Source organism: Akebia trifoliata, chromosome 15 (assembly GCF_017979445.1).
Source record: "Akebia trifoliata isolate Shusen 1 chromosome 15, ASM1797944v1, whole genome shotgun sequence".
Lineage (NCBI taxonomy): Eukaryota > Viridiplantae > Streptophyta > Magnoliopsida > Ranunculales > Lardizabalaceae > Akebia > Akebia trifoliata.
In genome coordinates, this window is record NC_141389.1 from 2,484,910 (window position 1) to 2,505,175 (window position 20,266).

The window sequence follows — 20,266 nt, forward strand, 5'->3', positions numbered from 1 at the left end:
TGAAATTAAATGGTTGTCTACATATAAATTGGTGTGTTACAAGTAAAAGTTGGCATGTTAATAGAAGCTCTATCCCCCCCCCCCCCTCCTCCCTTCTGCTTAGTGGCTTTTTATCTCATTTTAGTAGCTCGAGCGCATTACCGTGAGTCCGTGACTATTTTATTTTATATTTGTGTTCTGTACTAGGGCTGCAACTCGGGTGGGTTGGGCATCAACCCGCTCCCTTGCCCAACCCCTTGACCTCAGGCATGAAATGCTCAACCCGAACCCTAGCTAAGTCAGGTTGTTTGAGTTAATTCATTCCTCATTAACACTAGGTAATTTAGTATTGGTAAATGTTTATATAAAGATAAGTGGTGTGTAAGTGTTTCAAAAGTTTATATACATAAAATTATAAGCAAATTTAAGATTAACTAAAATAATCATTTTCTATTAATAATTGCAATTTTCAAGAAAATAAAAAACATTTAAAATTGTAATATTTGTATGACAATATAGACTTACACTGAAAACAAAGCAATTATTATCTAATGAAAATAATCGTACATTAATTTTGATACATAAATAAACAAAAGCATACATATTTAAATATGAATTATGAGTGTGAAAGAAACCAAGATAAGAATTTTTTTTTTAATTATAATCATATTAAGTTCAGGTTTGGGCAAATCGGGTTGGTCACTACCTGTGCCCACACCCAACCCGATTTGAGTCGGGCATTTTTTATTTTGTTGCTCGAGCCTGAGGTCGAAGCCAAGCTAACTATGCCCAGACATGACCTAAGGTCGAATTCAACCCAGCGGATTCGGGTTTTGCCCACTCAAGGACAATGAGCATGCAGTTTTAAGACCTTTGTTGGTATTTTTTAAAGAGAATTTCCATTGGTGCCCCAACTTTAACTTATTTCACCCCAAATAAAAATTAAGAAAATAAGTGAATGTTTGTTAATAAGTAAAAGTTGAGGTGCCAATAGAAACTCTCTTTTTTTTTTGTTGCTAGATTTCTATATTTTGGGTTTATGATTTTATATGAGCCTACTCATAATTGTAAACAATAACTAAAATTCTTTGAACGAGTGTTATAATGTTTTGTAATATTGAGATTATAGTTTGATCCAAACCTTCGTAATGTTTGAAGAGTGTGTTCTTAATCTTTAATTGGGGTACCATAAATTATTTAAGAAATTGGGATGTAATAAGTAAAACTTGGGGTGCCAATAGTAACTCTATTTTTCTTAACCAATGATCTTATTTGTTTATGGTGAAGTAGTAAGTGCTGTCTTTTCCAGGCTGATGTAGATGGGAATGGAACTTTGGATTATGGAGAGTTTGTTGAGGTTGCAATTCATCTTAGAAAGATGGGCAATGATGATGATCACCTTCACAAAGCCTTTGCCTTCTTTGATCAAAATGAAAGCGGGTACATAGAAATCGATTAACTACGTGATCTTTTTGCCGATGAGATGGACCTGAACAATGAGAACGTCATTAATTAATGCTATTTTCCGAGATGTGGACACAAACAAGGTTAGTGTTATCTTCTATCTCTTGTTGGTGAGGTCGTTATGGAGATCATGTTGGACAATCTAACTGTACATAAGGTTTTCATACGATGAAAATCATCTTGACTATAAATCAAGAGAGATTCTATTGCCACACCAACTTTTGCTAATGCCATCCCAATTCATATGCGAAGAGAGCTATTATTGCCACACCAACTTTTACTAATGACACACCAATTCCTATGTAAATCATCAAAGAATTGCACATAGAAAGTTGGTGTAGCAATTAGTAACGCTCTATGTAAGTCACCAAAGAATTAACACACATCTTAGGGTGGCGTTAGCAAAAGTTGGTATGGTAATAGAAACTCTCTAAATCAATTATACCCAAACATTCCTGACCTAATGAAAAGTTAACATAGAGTTGAACAATCTTGATTGTCCAATTCAACCGTTATTTTAATCCAAATTTTCACGTGATTTGTAATGTCGGATTAATTTTTGCGATTTTGATTCCTATGGTGAGGACAACTTGATGTATAATTCAATTGTCCTCGATATCGAGTGTAAGAGTATATCATCGTAACATATATAATGAGCCCATTCCTGTCATTTGCATGATGGGCATATAAGTTACGAGGAGTTTGCCGCAATGATGAAAGCGAGAACGAGATTGGAAATGTGTCAAGGCAATATTCACGAGAATGGTTCAATAGTCTCAACTTGAAGTTAATGAAGGATGGATCTTTGCAAGTAAACCTATAGGGTTAGATAAAACATGAAAAAAAAAAAAAAAAAACGGAAAACTAATTGTGAAAAAAAATTCCTTTATTTTTGTTGGTATTACAAAATTATTTCTTCTTCGTTCTTTCGTTTTTCTCGCGTGTTTGGGACTATTAATTTAGTTTTTTTATTTTTTTTTCCTGGAAAATTAGTAGGATTGGGTGAGAATGTCAAATGTGTGTCAGAATGTTTATATCTTTATTTGTTTTAAGAGAGATTGCAGAAGAGTCTAAGAGAGAATTAAAAGATTGGGGGGGGGGGGGTGTTTTATTGTGATTGTAAATATTTCAATTTGGTTTACACCCGCTTTGATTTGTGATTGTAAATATTTCAATTTGGTTTACACCCCCTTTTGATCAAAGATGTATCCTACTTTGTGTTTGTTGGATTAGTTCCTCTTTATTTAAAAAACCACCAAATTTTTATTTTAAAAAAGTTTTACTTTTGTTGAATTTAGCTAAAATTTCCTCTAAAATAGCATAACCACTTTTAAAATTAGCTAAATCAACCCATAATGGGCCATGTTCTTATATGAGTTTATAGAACAGTTTAATTCCGAAAACAAAACTAAAATTACCAACTCGGACTTAACTCAGTGTGCCAATTGAGTAATTTTTTAATTTTCAAGGCTTGTTTTGATAAATTACCCACAAAATTAGGGACCATGACAATAAGGACGACTCGTGTTTTTGAAAATATGTATCAAAAAATTCCCTCATAAAGAATATGGACCATTTAGAACTCACTTTATAAAAATTTAGTCTAAGGACTTTCGAAGTAATTTTTTAAAAAAATCAAAATCACCCTTTCAATTGCTTATTTAAATGTTTAAAACTATTTTTACATATTTTATATTATGAAATTAAAACTTACATTAGTCGACTTATACACAAAAAAATCAATTAATGATGATCATCGTCAATCATCCCCAACATAAAATTAATATAATTTTACTTATTTTAAATATTCCCAAATATTTTTATTTTAAAAAAATATTTTTAATTATTCATAAAATTAGTATATTTTTATTTGTGGGTTGACGCTTGGGTTTTCTAGTTGAAGTCAACTCCTGAACCTGCGTCAGAACAATGTTTTCTGGTACATTTCTCAATATGGTCTTCCATGAACGACCAGGTTTCCATCATTGATTGAGATCTTAGGTGTGACCGTCATCTTCGATAGCTGTAATTGCACCACAAATCAAATTAAACAAGAAGAAAAGTGTTAGTTAACTTTAACAGTAAAGACAGACAACAGATTACACTACTACTAATAGGCCATGAAACCTGAATCACACAGCGGTATTTAAGTCATTTCAGTAACTAAGAGTTAGAAGGACCAAAATAAACTTCATATTCGGTGACAGTAACTAGAACTGAAAAAAACAAAATATGATTCTAATTCCCAGAAACTGAAATGGAAACGACCCCTAAAAATAAAAAATAAAAAAATGAGCGAAGGAGTCGGGTGTGTTGGTTGGTAGGGGTGCAAGTGGTTAGTTTCAAAGTTGGAATCACAACGGAAGAAGACATGTATTATGGAAGAAGACTTGTATTATGGTATCAAGACTTACCCTTGAAATCAGAACCACCAAGAAATACGATTACGAGTTGGTTCCGGATCTCAAGAATTGAATGAAAAACAAATTTCAAATCATGATAATAATTTTTTTTTCCTTATCTATATATAATCAACTTAATTATTATTTGTTCCACTAAAATATGAGTTTAAAATTGATCTAAATAATAAAATTTTAGAAGATATTACTCATTTTAAGCTCCAAATTTCAATGCATGATTTAGATAATAATTTGAAGAACTTTATATAATATGTAGTAATTTTTTTTTTTTTTTTTGATAAGTAGTATTTCATTAATAACAACATTAGGCCAATTGAGGTGACCAACCTAGCAAAACCTTATAAATATGACGCTACTCACTAGAAATACATCAAATCTCATCCCAATTGAAAATAAAGTCTTCAAAGAAAATTCCCTTAAACTCCTTATAGACTTTAGACCAACAAAAGATAAGACCCAAGATGGACATAATTGTTGTCGTACAATCTTCCTGTTTCCCCTTAAAAATACGCCTATTTCTCTCCATCCACACCCCCCAACAAATTGCGAATGGTGTAATACTCCACAACAATCTCATCGTTCCACCAAACACGAAAACAATTGACGACCAACACGTGAAGAGGTCCTTTACTGTTTTTGGTAAACATGTTATTACTCCAAATAGCTTAAAGAAGTGAGCCCAAACACCATGCACAAATTTACAATGTATAAGTAGATGGTCCGATGATTCTCCATTATCCATACAAAGCACACAGCAACTTGCCCCGCACATCACACACCGCATCAAGAAGTCCATTGTTTGAATCCTTCGTAAAGACGCCGTCCATGTGAAGAAGGCAACTTTACTTCGGCACTTTCGACCCCCAAATTAAGACGTGTGGAAAGGAAACATCTTTATTATGGCACAAAGAATGATAGAATGAACGAACCGAGAATCTTCCATCCTTACTACCCATCCATACTCTCACATCTTTTCTACTCGTATGTAAAATGATACGTGAAGTGTCATCAACTAATCTACCAACTTCTTCAATTTCCAATTCATCGAGTCCTCTTCTAACCCAAAATCCCATGCCCATTCTTCACCCATAGGACGTCGAATTGATGTGATTGGACATCCTTTTTTTGAGGATATGGAATACAAATGTGGAAATACCTCCATAAGGGACTGGTTGCCACACCAAATATCTTCCCAAAATCTTACCCGGTTGCCTTGGCCCACTTGAATTTTATTCTCATTTTGAATAAAGGGGAGATCTTCATGATGCCTTTCCACATCCCGCAACCATGGGGCTGCCTAGTTGGTCCGCTTTCCCAACCTGTCTGACTCGATCCATATTTGCTTTCTACAACTTATCACCACAAATTATTTTCGTCGGTCCCAAACTTCCAATGCCATTTCCCCTTCAAAGCCATGCTTATCTCCCTGAGTCTTTAAAAGTAGGAAAATATTAAATCATTGAGAGATTGAGTTGCAAAAAGCCAAGAACCATCTTTTCTCCCCTTTCAAGATTTTTCTTCTGAATCCTCTTATTTTCAATAGAAATTTGATTTTTCAAATAAGTAGAATCCACCAAGGGCCAGCTTTTACTGTGTCGATAAGGCACATGTTGTGCTCAATGTTCCAACCACCGTTGCCTGTGTTGTGCTCGCAAGTCAACGGAAAAAAAAAAAAGGATGTAGTCATGTAGACAGTTTATGGACCATGGAGACAAACATAGAAGAAATAAGGACTCCTCTCCTCTATGAGGTTTCCTTAGCTAAAGAAGTTAAATACTCCTGCTTGGTCTATCTTCAATCATCCCAACGGAACATCCAATTTTCTGAGAAATTTTCTTTATCTATCTTCAATCAGGCATGACAATTCAAATACCTACTGGTTTCAGATTTGTTCCAACCGAGAAAGAACTGGTAGTCGATTATCTCTGTCCAAAAATCTTAAAATGCAAGTTACCTTGTGATATTATCCCTGTAAAGAATATCTACAAACTCAACCCTGAGCAATTATCTGGTATGTGCATATTTTGTAATTTATTAATAATGCTGTTCTTAACATTCTACATGATTGGTTTTAAACAAGTGTGTTAACTATATCTATGAATTAGATTTGGAGATAGGAGAGTACTTCTTCACTTTGAGAGAGAAGAAACATCCAAATGGGAGTTATTCAAATCGTGTTGTGGCTGATGGGTATTGGAGCAGTAGGAGAACAGGTAATTATATCTACAATGACAAAGGGAGCGTTGGGAAGAGGAATTTGTTGAAGTATATAGAAGGAAAGAATCAAACCCACTGGTGGATGGATGAATATGAACTAATTGACAAGAAGGAGGTAATTATTATTAACCGTTTTGATTCATCTGAGTAGGTAATTAATTCATGATGATGAGATTAATTATATATATTACATAGAACACAAAATCTTAATTGCTTCTTTCATTCTTAATTTTCTTTTATATTTTAGGAAGGGCAGTTGGAGGAGGACTGGGTGATATGTAAGATTCGCAAGAGCACATCTAAATCAAAAAAACAAACTCCATCAATTAATGAAGAGATCCCTGTCATTGAAGCTTGTTTGCCGGTGGATGAAGGCCTGGGCAGCTCCGGAACATTGTCCAGGGACCACCCCTCTCTCTTCCCCAGTGTAATTCCCAAGATTTCAATAATGTTTTGCCAGTGGATGAAGGCTTGGGTAGCTCCGGAGATGTCGTCCACCGAGGACCACCCATCTCTCCTTCTGTGTAAAATTCCCAAGAGTTCAAGGGGATGTGTGTCGATGAAGGCTTGGGCAGTTGGGGAAACATCCTTGAAGAATCCCTCTTTCCTCCCCTGGACAATTCCCAAGAAATGGTAATTTTTTGCAAAATTACGATCATAACTGTCCTGAAATCTTATTCAGCGACTATGTCTATGACAACTCCGAAGAGTTCAATAATGTTTTGCCTGAAAGTGATATGCAGGGGATGTGGGTCGATGAAGGCCTGGGAAGCTCCAGAAACATTGTTTTGCCGGTGGATGAAGGCGCGGGCAGCCCGAAAATGTCGTCCACAATTCCCAAGAGCTCAATAATGTTTTGCCCAACAACCACCTGTTGGCTGATGGGCAGGCGATGTTGGTCGATGAAGGCTTGGGCAGCTGTGGAAACATCCTTCAAGCATCCCTATGTCCTACCCTGGACAATTCCCAAGAGGTGGATATTTTTTTGCAAAATTATGATCATTATTCATTGACAATGTCTATGACAACTCCAAAAACGATTGGCCTGATTTCTCCCCTCATCTATTCGAAAGTGATTGATAATTATTTGCTGGGGATTGGCTACGTTTCAAGATATACACCGTCGATGAAGGCCTGGGCAGCTCCGAAAACGTCTTGGCCAGTAACATAGTAAAAATTTTAATTATTTATTTTTATGACGGGGGTGTTTGAAGTTACGCCCTCCCATCACACACACACTGACTGGGTAGGCGAAACAGTGAAAGCAAGGCTCAAATAATTCTCCGTGATGAACAAGTTCAAAAAGAGAGCTTTAAGGGTAAAGATACAACGAATCTGTTGACTTCTGCTTAGTCTACCAAATAGCTTTTTGTGTAGCCCAATTGGGTTTTGTTGGATGTTGCCTTCAAAAAGGATTTTTCTTTTGTATTTTACTTCATCAACAGAATATTGCTGAGCATTTGTCATTAGAGGAAGTTGCACTAGCCTGATCCTTCAGTCTTATTATTTACCATACCAACCCCAAGCAATAATTGATCCACAACTCGCATAGCATAATGTCTCTCCTATAATGGGTGGGGCCCACACAATTATATTTTTCTCAACTAAGGAGAAAAGTCGGGCATGAAATGCTCAACCCGAACCCTAGCCAAGTCGGGTTGTTCGAGTTAATTCATTCTTCATTAATACTAGGTAATTTACTATTGGTAAGGGTTGTTCATGCATATGATGTTATTAGATCAACTTGGAAATTATTTTTCTTGAGATAGATTTTTACCGATTTGGTAATTTTTTGTTTGATACAATATTTAACCAACTTGGTAACTTATTCAAGCATGTGGTATTGGAATCGACTTAATAATTACTTGTGCTTACAATGAGGAAAGGATAATTTCACGTTAATTTGGACAAGGTGTGACATATTGGGTTGAGAAAATTAATTTCTCAAGGTTGAGAAAATTAATTTCTCAAGGTCAAGAAATCATAAAAAATTCATTTCTGATATAAAATTCATTTCTGATATGGGCACACCGACATTAAAATCTTTGGGGAGTTTACAATATCTGCACATCATTATTTAGACTGAAAACATCATTTTTAAGTCATTTCAGCATTGGTGTATTTTTTTTTTTTTTACAGGGTATATAGTATATATTTCAACCTACTACACACCACAACAATAATGCAACAAGGTAGCCCATTTTAACAAGAGATTCAAACCACAATTTTTGTAATTAATTCTTAAGAATTGTGCATAAAATAATAATGATGATTGGACATTAGCATTAGCCCTAGTCTTGTTCTCTTATCCTTAGGATAGTCTTGGATCATAGTAGAAATCGATCATCTCGATCAGGTAAATTTGATGCCTAACACCTTCTGAAACCTGTAACTTTACTATTTACCTCAGCGTCTTACCCGAGGACTGTTTTAGATCCATTTAGAGTTATTTTGTTTCCTAGACCTAAACTTAGGTGACAACTCCTATTTCCAAAAAAATGAGCCATTCTTACCATCAAATACTTTTTATTATAGTAACAATAATTCATTTAGTAGAATCACAGTCGTTCTTGGTGGAGATTTTTGACAAATCTTGTTGGTTATACCAATAGGGGTTTAGGAACAAATTATCACTGCATCATTTAGACGATATTTGGTTTGGAAACATGTTCAGATTTTATCTTTGTTGCAAAATATGCATTTGAACAATGGCAATACTGAAAATCTTACTTTCACAAATTTCTTGATAGAGGTAATATTTATTTCTTCAGTAAATATTTCTTATGCAAATTACGTTGTAAAAATTAAAATGATAATTTTACCTTTGGTATTTTATTTAGATTGGAAAAACACCTGAAGAATCAATCTAATTACCTTCATCAATGCACAATTGTGGGGAGTCTTCACGAGCTAATTGATTTTGTTTATCCGCATTTGAAGGAAGTTTGAATGGTGTCAACAAGTTAGCTAATTGAATGGACAATTCTTTTAGTGCGTAATGTTGATGTCGATACTATCAACAATATGACTTTAGATGTATATCCAAGAAAAATGTCTATCTATTTTTAGCAACAAACAAATTGGAGGAAAAAGTTGCAAATGATTGTATGAATGCTAATCAATATTCAAATAAGTATTTGACCTCATTGGATCCTCCGGGGTTACCTCTGCTCTCGCTCAAACTCAAAGTGAGATGTCCAATAATGTTGTTAAAAAAATTTGCGCCAAAGGATGAACTTTGTAATGGAACATGATTGATGGTTGTGTGTTGTGCAACACACATAATTGAAAGTCCAATTCTAACTGAAGATAAATCAAACACTTAGTTTTTATTTCGAGAATATCGCTTGTGCCATCATCTTCAAAGTTACCTTTTCAGTCAGATATGTTGGCATTGATTTACAAACCCCAGTATTCAGTCATGACCAATTATATGTAGCACTTTCCAGATGCACTTCTTCGAATAAAATCAATGTTCTCTTCCTACTGAATGCTATAAATTTCACGAAAAATATTATCTATCATGAGGTTTTACTATAATATTTTGATCCCATTAATTTGATTAATTGGATTAGGATCCATATACACATAAAGCTACTCATAAAGCTACAATGTGTTTTGTCTTATATGGGCAAAAATGTTTGGAATGGGCTGATTTTTTTGTGAGGATGATCTCTATGGTGAGGAGATCATCCATGCCAAAAATCAGCCCATTATGAAACTTCTAGCCCCGTGTTTACAAGTTGAAAAATTGTAGACCGTCCAATTTTTGTAAACCATTTTTTATGGGGTTAGAAGTTTTGGAAGGGGATGAGTTTTTGCAAGGATGATCCCCTCACCATAGAGATCATCCTCACAAAAAAATCAGCCCATTTCGAACATTTGTAACCATATAAGACAAAAACGTTGTAGCTTTATGAATAGCTGTATGTGTCTATGCAACCCGACCCTATATATATATATATATATACAGACAAAGCATTCTGTCTTATTTGGGCTGCAAGTTTATGAATGGCCTGATGTTTTGTGACTATGATCTCTATGGTAAGGAAATCATCCATACAAAAAATCAGCCTATTTTGAAATTTCTGACCCTAGTTTATTAGTTGAAAAATCTTAGACCGTTAATGTTTTACCGTTAGTTTGTAACAACTTTTCATGAGCTTAGAAGTTTTGGAATGGGCTGATTTTTTGTGAAGATGATCTCTATACCATATAGATTATTCTCACAAAAATCAGCCCATTCTGAAACTTTTTTGTCATATAAGATAAAACTTTATTCAGAATGTTATCTCCAATTTTGTCTACCGAACACTGTCCTATATATATATATATGGAAATGTTCAGCACCCTAAGTTTTACCACATACTTTAACAAACGTTTTTTGTCCTACATGGGTTAGAAGTTTTGGAATGGGCTGATTTTTGGTGAGGATGATCTCTATGATTAGAAGATCATCCTCCCCAAAAATCAGCCCATTTTAAAATGTTTAACCCCATGTTTACAAGTTGAAAAATCGTGGACCGTCCATTTTTTGTAAATCATTTTTGATGGGGTTAGAAGTTTTGGAATGAGCTGATTTTTGGTGAAGATGATCTCCTCACCATAGAGATCATCCTCACCAAAAATCAGCCCATTCCGAAACTTCTAACCCATGTAGGACAAAACGCGTTGGTTAAAGTGTGTGGTAAAACTTAGGGTGCCGAACGGGACCCTATATATATATATATATAAACTTCAAAAAAAATTAAAGAAGATAATAAAAAATTTATTTTCCAACATTAAATTTTGAATTCATTAGGAGTTCAATAGTCGTCTATTTTCAAGACCTTGAATCAAGTCCAATTATTTTTTTTTTTTCTTTTTTCATCTTTCATATATGAGTTTTTACATGAAATCTAGAGGGCTATGGTGTTGGATTGTCAATTTGGTAATCCATTTGAACTGAACAACCTTTGTAAGATTTGAAATGTAACTTAGTACGGAAAGTATTTCTTTTAAAAAAAAGATTAAATTAAATTAGAAGGTAGTATGAGAAAATATACATGTGTCAAAACTGTTTATTTGTAATTTAAAATCATGATTAAATTATATAATAAAATATATGACTTTGTAATTTTGAAAACTAACCATCATGATTATAGGCTAATGGTTCTAATTTTATTAGTATTTTACCAAAATTATCTTGTTTAGATAAAGTTTCAAGTTTTAACGTAAAAAATAAGGGGATTTATGAGATCTAAATTTGGTGTCATGTGACAAATTATTTTCTTAGGGGAGCGGTGAGAAAAGAATTTCGGCTTCAAAATTATGGAAAATTATTTTTTCGTTTTTTAATATTTGTTTTGCACTCAGATACCGTTAAATTTAAATTTTCCACCCTAAAGGTTTTTATCAAGAACTGTTATTGGCATCCCAACTTCTTATTATTATTTTATCACTCTTAAGTTTACACACCCTTCAAACATTACCGGTGTCTGGCTCAAATTATAATATAAACATTATAACGTTGCAGAATTACGTTTTTTTTTTTTTTTCAGTTGAGTTTGCGAATCTGATTTTATCTAATACCATTCATCATTTAATTTTGGACCGGGTACGGAGCAAGGTTTTGGGATCTGTAAGATTTCATATCAAATCTGAACTTGACCAAACTATTATTATAGGATATTAATCTAATGTTTCAATTAAAACTCGACAAATTTTGATTTAGTCCAAACTGATCATGGTGGAATAGAGACCCATTTGATCAGATGAGCAATTGGTGCCTTATCTTCTACAAATTTGGATTAGGATGCATCTTCTTTTCCTCAGGCATTCATCTACAGTGGATTTAGCTGATTTCAATTGCAGAGTTTCTTTAAGATTAGTCAAATAAGAGTTGAATATATATATATGGGGCGGTTCAAGGGCCATATGTAAAAACATATGAAAAAACAATGGTTTTTCAAAATATGGGTTAGAGGTTTTGGATTAAGCTGATTTTTTGCGAGGATGGTCACTATGATGAGAAGATCATCCTCACAAAATATCAGCTCAATCAAAAACTTCTACATCCATCAAAAGTGATTTACAAATTATTAAAAAAAATTGGCAAAAATCGACGGTCCACATTCTCTATGATGATCTTCTCATCATAGAGATCATCCTCACAAAAATCAGCTCAATCCGAAACTTCTAACCTATATTTTGAAATTTTATAAATGTTACATTGTTTTTACATATGTTTTTTCATATGGCCCTTGATCCTGACCCATATATATATATATAGAATGGCGTTCCTACGACCCCCATTACGACTCACCGTTTGTCTTATATGGGTAAAAATGTTTGGAATGGGCTGATTTTTTGTAAGAATGATCTCTGTGATGAGGGGATCATCCCGGCAAAAAATCATCCCATTCCAAAACTTCTAACCCCATCAAAATTGATTTACAAAAATTGGACGATCTAAAATTTTTCTACTTGTAAACATGGGGCTAGAAGTTTCATAATGAGCTGATTTTTGGCAAGGATGATCTCCTCACCATAGAGATCATCATCACAAAAAATCAGCCCATTCCAAACATTTTTGCTCATATAAAACAAAACGGTGAGTCGTAATGAGGGTCTACAGAACCCAACCCATATATATATATATGGCTGGCGTTATTACGACCCCCATTCGACTCACCGTTTGTCTTATATGGGCAAAAATGTTTGGAATAGGCTGATTTTTGTGAGGGTGATCTCTGTGATGAGGGGATCATCCTAGCAGTAAATCATCCCATTCCAAAACTTCTAGCCCCATCAAAATTGATTTACAAAAATTGGACGGTCTCAAATTTTTCAACTTGTAAACATAGGGCTAGAAGTTTCATAATGAGCTGATTTTTGGCAAGGATGATCTCCTCACCATAGAGGTCATCATCACAAAAAATCAGCCCATTCCAAATATTTTTTCCCATATAAGACAAAATGGTGTGTCGCAATGGGGGTCGTAATGGGGGTCTACGGAACCCAACCCTATATATATATATATATATATATATGTTTACAAGTTGAAAAATTTTAGACCGTCCAATTTTTGTAAATCAATTTTGATGGGGTTAGAAGTTTTGGAATGGGTTGCCAGAATGATCCCCTCGTCACAGAGATCATTCTCACAAAAAATCAGCCTATTCCAAACATTTTTGCCTATATAAGACAAACGATGAGTCGTAATGGGGTCGTAATAACGCCATCCATATATATATAGGGGTTGTCACATCTGATTTGACAGGTTTCATAGGCCTCCTACCTACTCTTATAGAGTGCTGCGAAGGTTGGTTTTGATGTAGCTCGGTGTATTCTCCTCTCGACTTGGAGAATCGGTCACGACTTTCTAAAATTACCACGTTTCAATCGCTCCGAGAAATACCCTCCACAGTAACCGTCATCTAAATTACTAAAACTCAAATGATAAACAAAATGTGATTAAGGAAATTTATCGAATTTTAGTGATGGCGGCACATGTTGTACTCAATATTCTAATCACAATCGTCTCCTCACACAATGTGCAATGCTTCGGAGATTTTTAGCATTTTTTTTTCCATAGTTTTTAATAATCTTTGATAGAAGGCTACACAACCAACTCCCTCAATCAAACAATGATTTTTCAAATAAAAAGAATCCACCGTTGACTGTGTTGACAAGGGCAACTGGTGGTGCTCGCTCAGTCAAAAAAAAAAAAAAACTTTACATACCATGGAAAACAACATTGAAGAAATAAGGACTCCTCTCCTCTATGCGGTTTCCTTAGCTAAAGAAGTAGTTCAAGAAGTTAAATACTCGAATTTGTTCTTCATCATCCCAATTGAACATCCGATTTTGTGAGAATTTTCTTTCTCTATCTTCAATCAGACATGACAATTCAAATACCTACTGGTTTCAGATTTGTTCCAACCGAGAAAGAGTTGGTAGTCGATTATCTCCGTCCAAAAATCTTAAATTGCACGTTACCTTGTGATATTATCCCTGTAAAGAATATCTACAAACTCAACCCTGAGCAGCTTTCTGGTATGTTCTTATATTGATGGGTTTGTTAGTAGTTATTATTGTTTTTAAACAAGTAAGTGTGTTAACTATGTCTATGAATTAGATTTGGAGATAGGAGAGTACTTCTTCACTTTGAGAGAGAAAAAGCATCCAAATGGGAGTTATTCAAATCGTGTTGTGGCTGATGGGTATTGGAGCAGTAGGAGAATAGGTAATTATATCTACAATGACAAAGGGAGAGTTGGGAAGAAGAATTTGTTGAAGTACATAAAAGGAAAAAATGAAAGCCACTGGTGGATGGATGAATACGAACTAATTGACAAGAAGGAGGTAATTACTAACCATTGCTCTCTATATTAATTCTTTTTTATTCATCTGAGTAGGTAATTAATTCATGATGATGATGAGATTAATTATATATTATATAGAACACAAAATCTTAATTGCTTCTTTCATTCTTAATTTTGTTTTTATATTTTAGGAAGGGCAGTTGGAGGAGGACTGGGTGATATGTAAGATTCGCAAGAGCAAATCTAAATCAAAAAAACATACTCCATCATCAATTAATGAAGAGATCCCTGTCGTCAAAGCTAGTTTTATGGTGGATGAAGGCCTGGGCAGCTCCGAAAATGTCATCCAGGGACCACCTCTCCTGTACAATCCAAAGAGTTCAATAATGTTTTGCCCAAAAACATCAGCGACAACCCCCCGTTGGTTGATGTGCAGGGGATGTGGTCGATGAAGGCCCGGGCAGCTCCAAAAATGTTGGTTTGCCAAATTCTGCTTATAATTTTCCCGAAAACATCAGCAACAACCCATCAGTTGATGTACAGGGAATGTGGGTCGATGAAGGCTCGGGCAGCTCCAGAAACATCTGGGGAGCATCCCTCTTTCCTCTCCTGTACAATTCCCAAGAGTTGGATAATGTTTTGCCAAATTCTGATTATAATTTTCCCGAAAACATCAGCAACAACCCATCAGTTGATGTACAGGGAATGTGGGTCGATGAAGGCTCGGGCAGCTCCAGAAACATCTGGGGAGCATCCCTCTTTCCTCCCCTGTACAATTCCCAAGAGTTGGATAATGTTTTGCCAAATTATGATTATAATTTTCCCGAAATCTTCAGCGACAACCCGTTGGTTGATGTGCAAGGGATGTGCATCTATGGTTACTCCGAAAACGAATGGCCTGTTTTCTACCCCAGACTATTCCCACGTGTTGATAATTATTTTCTGGGGATAGGTTGTGATTCAAGATACACTGTCGATGAAGGCCTGGGCAGCTCCGAAAATGTCATCCAGGAACCACCCATCTTTCCTCCCCTGTACAATTCCCAAGAGTTCAATAATGTTTTGCCCGAAAACATCAGCGACAACCCCCCGTTGGTTGATGTGCAGGGGATGTGGATCGATGAAGGCCCGGGCAGCTCCAGAAACGTTGTTTTGCCAAATTCTGATTATAATTTCCCCGAAAACATCAACGACAACCCGTGAGTTGATGTGCAGGGATGTGGGTTGATGACGGCTCAGGAAGCTCCAGAAACGTTGTCCAGGTTCCACCCCTCTTTCCTCCTCTGTACAATTCCCAGAAGTTGGATAATGTTTTGCCAAATTATGATTATAATTTTCCTGAAATCTTCAGCGACAACCCTGTACTATTCCAAGATACATCTATGGCAAGGGATATGCTTGGGATGTGCATCTATGGCAACTCCGGAAATGTCTGGCCTCTTTTCTCCCCTGTACTATTCCCAAGATACATCATTGATGAAGGCCTGGGCAGCTCCGAAAACGTCTTGGGAGCATCTTCATCCCAACCAGTAACATAGTAAAAATTTTAATTATTTATTTTATTTTTATGACGGGGAGTGTTTGAACTTACGCCCTCCCATAACACACACACACACACACACAGGGTAGGCGAAACAGTGAAAGCAAGGCTCAAACAATTCTGCGTGATGAACAAGTTCAAAAAGAGAGCTTTAAGGGTAAAGATACAAAGAATCTGATGGCTTCTGCTTGGTCTACCAAATAGCTTTTTGTGTGGCCCAATTGGGTTTTGTTGGATGTTGCCTTTAAAAAGGATTTTGTATTTTACTTCAGCAGGTTATCACTGAGCATTTGTCACAAGAGGAAGTTGCGGGCATAAAGGAGACGTTCGAAATGATGGACATAACTGTAATGGTAAGATCACCGTTGGAGAGCTGAAAGTTGGACTGCATAAGATCGGCCATCAGATCCCTGATGCCGATGTTCGGATGTTTATGGAAGCTGTAAGGAACATTTTATACTCAACAAAAAAAAGTTTTTTTTTAGAGTTTGTATTGGCACACCAACTTTTACTAACAACACACTAATCCTTCTGAAATTAAATGGTTGTTGACATATAAAATTCGTGTGTTATAAGTAAGAGTTGGTGTGTTAATAGAAACTCTCTTTTCTTTCCCCCTCCTTCTACTTACTGGCTTTTTTATCTCATTTTAGTAGCTTGAGAGCATATGACTGTTCTTGCCCCCCCCCCCCGACCTCGGGCATGAAATGTTCAATTGGAACCCTAGCCAAGTTGGATTTTCGGTTTAATTCATTCCTCATGAATGCTAGGTAATTTAGTATTAATAAGGGTTTATATAAATCAACCAGGGTGGGGCTTGATGGTAAGACTAGGTGTGCTCCCCAGATCTTGTCTTTGAATCCCTTGCCCACCACCTTGTGGGGCACTTAAATGGGTTTGGGTTCGTCCCCTTAAAACTTGTATGTCATGCGGGGCTCCTAAGGGAGATTAGTCTATCACGCTTACTTGAGAGTGTTAATGGGACTCTCCCTTTGTTACAACAAAAAAAAAGAAAGCGTTTATATAAAGATAAGTGGTGTGTAAAAGAACTTATAATTTACAATTATGTTTCCTAAAAATGTGTTTCAAAAGTTTATATACATAAAATTATAAGCAAATTTAAGATTAACTAAAATAATCATTTTCTATTAATAATCGCAATTTTCAAGAAAATAAAAAACATTTAAAGTTATAATATTTGTATGACAATATAGAATTACACTGAAAACAATGCAATTATTTATCTAATGAAAATAATCATACATTAATTTTGACACATAGATAAACAAAAACATACATATTGAAATATGAATTATGGGTGTGAAAGAAATCAAGATAAGAAATATTTTTAAATTATAATCATATTAAGTTCGAGTTCGGGTAAATCGGGTCGGCTAATACCTGTGCCCACACCGAACCCGATTTGAGTCAGGCATTTTTTTTTTTTTTTTTTTGCCCAAACTCAATGTTGAACCCAAGCTAACTATGCCCAGACATGACCCAAAGTCGGATTCAACCCAGCGGGTTCGGGTTTTGCCCGCCCAAGTTGCAGTCATTTTCTAAATCTTATTCTTTTTAATTAAGCATCTTTACTGATGAATATGTTATCAATGATATTTAATATGTTTTTTAAATTACTTGCTACGACGGCTTTCAAGGACAATGAACATGCAATTTAAGACCTTTGTTGGTATTTTTAAAGAGAGTTGCCACTGGCACCCCAACTTTTACTTATTACACCCCAATTAAAATTAAGAAAATAAGTAAATGGTTGAGAATAAGTAAAAGTTGGGGTGCCAATAGAAACTCTCTCATTTTTTTGGCTAGATTTCTATATTTTGGGTTTAGGATTTTATATGAGCCTAATCATAATTGTAAACAACTACTGAAAATGTTTGAACGAGTGTTATAATGTTGAGATTATAGTTTGAGCCAAACCTTTGCAATGTTTGAAGAGTGTTTCTTAATCTTTAATTTGGGTACGATAAATAATTTAAGAAATTGGGTTGTAATAAGTAAAATTGGGAGTGCCCGTAGTAGCTCTTTTTTTTTATTAAACCAATGAACCTATTTGTTTATAGTGAAGTAATAAGTGTTGCCTTTTTCATGCTGACATAGATGGGAATAGAACTCTGGATTATGGAGAGTTCGTTGCGATTGCAATTCATCTTAAAAGATCGGCAATAATGATGATCACTGTGTAGTCAAAATCTGGTAGATGACTCTAATGGAATCTGCCTCACTGATCCGAAGTCTCTCCAATCACCTCCCTCCTCGCAACGATGTGATACCTGCCAAAATCACTCTGATGCTCAAATTATAAAAGCGGATGAATAATCTAAGAAAACTGGTTAGACCTCTGATCCCCCCAAAAAAGATATCCCCATTAGTATTTACTATGCTATTTACAATCCCTAGCAGCGAATTAGGGTTTTTCCCTTTCCGGGTAGTAATCCTATGATATCCCCTGACTATGTGAGGTTGTTTACCAAACAAGAATCTTTTGAATTGATCGTACTATTCTGCAAAGATCTCCTTCGAGATCTTTGGGATTGACATGCGCATATCATACTTACAATTATTCTATAACCAGGTCTACCCTGCTCGACTAGCCTGGTTTCACTTAATATTGTGTTGCCCCTCAAACCAGGCTAGGGAGATCTCTGCTTTGACCTAGTTGCTTGAAGGGCAACACTCATATGCTAACCTACGCATGGTAGCACTTAATCAATTTGGACATGTGCACTGCTTAGATTACGGCGCAATTATTTTCCCTTACATTCACCTTCACAAAGTCTTTGAATTCTTTGATAGAAATGAAAGCGGGTACATAGAAATTGATAAACTATGTGATGAGATATCTGGACCCGAACAATGAGGACATCATCAATGTTATTTCTACGATGTGGACACAGACAAGATTAGTGTTATCTTTTATCTCTTGTTTGTGAGGTGATTATGGAGATCATGTTGGACAATCGAACTGTACATAAGGTTTCCATACAATGAAGATCATCTTGACTATAAATCAAGAGAGATTTTATTGCCACACCAACTTCTACTAATGCCACCCCAATTCATATGTAAAGAGAGCTGCTATTGCCACGCCAACTTTTACTAATGCCACACCAATTCCTATGTAAATCACCAAAGAATTTCACATAGAAAGTTGGTGTGGCAATTCGTAATTCTCGATGTAAGTCACCAAAGAATTAGCACACATCTTAGGGTGGTGTTAGCAAAAGTTGGTAGAGTAATAAGAACTTTCTAAATCAATTACCTAGACATTTCTAACCTCATGAAAAGTTGACATAGAGTTGAACAATTTTGATTGTCCAATTCAACCGTTATTTTAGCCCAACTTTTCACGTGGTTTGTTATGTCGGATTAATTTTCCAATTTTGATTCCTATGGTGAGGACAACGTGATGTATAGTTCAATTGTCCCCGATATCGAGCGTAAGAGTATATCATCGTAACATATATAATGAGCCCATTCCCGCAATTTGCAGGATGGGTGTATAACCTACGAGGAGTTTACCGCAATGATGAAAGCGGGAACGGATTGGAGGAAAGCGTCAAGGCAATATTCACAAGAACGATTCAATAGTCTCAGCTTGAAGTAAATGAAGGATGGATCTTTGCAAGTAAACATATAGGGTTAGGTGAAACACGGAAAAAAAAAAATGGAAAACTAATTGTGAAAAAAAATTCCTTTATTTTTGTTGGTATTGCAAAATTATTTCTTCTTCCTTCTTTCGTTTTTCTTGTTTGGGACTACTAATTTAGTTTTTTTTTTTTTTTCTGGAAAATTAGTAGGATTGGGTGAGGATGTCAAATGTGTGTCTGAATGTTTATATCTTTATTTGTTTTAAGAGAGATTGCAAAAGAAAGAGTCTAAGATTGGGGAGGTTTTGATTGTGATTGTAAATATTTCAATTTGGTTTACACCCCCTTTTGATCAAAGATTTATCCTACTTTGTGTTTGTTGGATTAGTTCCGCTTTATTTAAAAACCACCAATTTTGGTTTTAAAAAAGTTTTACTTTTGTTGAATTTAGCTAAAATTTCCTCTAAAATAACATAACCACTTCTAAAATTAGTTAAATCAACTCATAATGGGCCATGTTCTTATACGAGTTTATAGAACAGTTTAATTCCGAAAATGAAAACTAAAATTACTGACTCACACTTAGTGTGCCAATATAGTAATTTTTAATTTTCATCACACATTTTTGATAAATCGCCCACAAAATTAGGGACAATGACGATAAGGACTTGTGTTTTTGAAAATATGTACCAAAAAATTCTCTCATAAAGAATATGGATCATCTAGTACTCA

General features: G+C 35.2%; 1 pseudogene; it reads left to right on the forward strand.

Annotated features, from left to right (window-relative positions):
• Positions 1-19,584, forward strand: part of LOC147383888 (calcium-dependent protein kinase 20-like) — a 32,308-nt pseudogene extending 12,724 nt beyond the window's left edge.
• The last annotated feature ends 682 nt before the right edge of the window (positions 19,585-20,266 follow it).